Raw genomic sequence first — 1,235 nt, 5'->3', positions numbered from 1 at the left:
CATCTCTCTTAGAGGTAACTCGTCAAAGTAGAATCCTCTGGGCCAAAATTTTGCCCGTTTGGCTCTATCTTTAACTGTTTGGGCGCCAGAGGGCGTTTTTCACACGGAAATGACTCCAAAACATTTGAATGTTAACTCTCTGATATTTGATGGTGTCCGGTGGGGTAACTAATCAAACTGAAACCCCGAGAAACAAAATTAGTGACTTTTGGGGTCGAAGGCCTATTTACGATTGTGCCCTTTGCTCGACTCAGGTGTCAGCGCCGCAGGCCTAGGTTGATGTATGCCAGGCGCGTCGCAGCGTAGCAGTGTTTCGTGAGATATCGCGAAGCCTGTTACGCGAGACGTGGTCTGGCGTACATCTACCTAGTGTTATTTTAACAAAATGGAATGGTGTTTACTTGTAGAATAATTAGAAGTCACCTAATCTTTCTATAGGACTTGTCAAAACGATTATTAAACACACAACTTATTTTCGCATTAGCCATACACTTGCAAGGGACCGAACAATATTATAGTCAATATCGCAAACTCAGGTAGGATAGGCCTATCGAAATCAGAACAAGGTATACCTTTTCTTAAATTGATTAGCTTTGTCTGCAGCAGAGCTCTGCAAAATCGCATTTTCGACCGACCGAGCCGACCGGGCCGCGGTCGGTACCGACCGGCTGCACGCTGAGAGGAGGTGAGGAGGGGAGATAGCCAGGGAGCTCCTCTCCTCACCTCTCACCTTGCAGCCGGTCGGCTCGGTCGGTCGAAAATGCGATTTTGCAGAGCTCTGGTCTGTAGTCAGATTATGTTTTATGATATCCAATAAAATGGTGGGAGCATTGAAATTAAACTCCTTCATACGATACATTATAGAACTTTCAATTAAAAATACTTCAGCGACTCGTGACCCTTCAAATGCCTCAGAGAGATCTGATTGAAATTAATGAAAGAGCGACAAGTTATACTTGTCGTAGGAGAGAAGTTTAAATGTATTTTGAAATAAAATAAAATAATAGGGTATTTAGTTTCACTTCGACCAGAGGCAATCCAATAGAATTTCACCTAAAAAAATAAATGAAATTGAATGAAATCAATGAAATGGGAGCATCATGCTTCATATGGCATCACACAAAAGGGTAAATTAAGTAGGGGGAGGGCAGTGGGAATAAGATGGAACAGTAGCAGACATGTTCTGTAGTATAGTATATTTTCAGACTATACACTGAATTTGTAATTCAGAGTAA

The sequence above is a fragment of the Frankliniella occidentalis genome, unplaced genomic scaffold (genome assembly GCF_000697945.3).
Source record: "Frankliniella occidentalis isolate FOCC.00 unplaced genomic scaffold, Focc_3.1 Scaffold325, whole genome shotgun sequence".
NCBI classification, from domain to species: domain Eukaryota; kingdom Metazoa; phylum Arthropoda; class Insecta; order Thysanoptera; family Thripidae; genus Frankliniella; species Frankliniella occidentalis.
Note: the sequence above shows the minus strand (reverse complement) of the source record.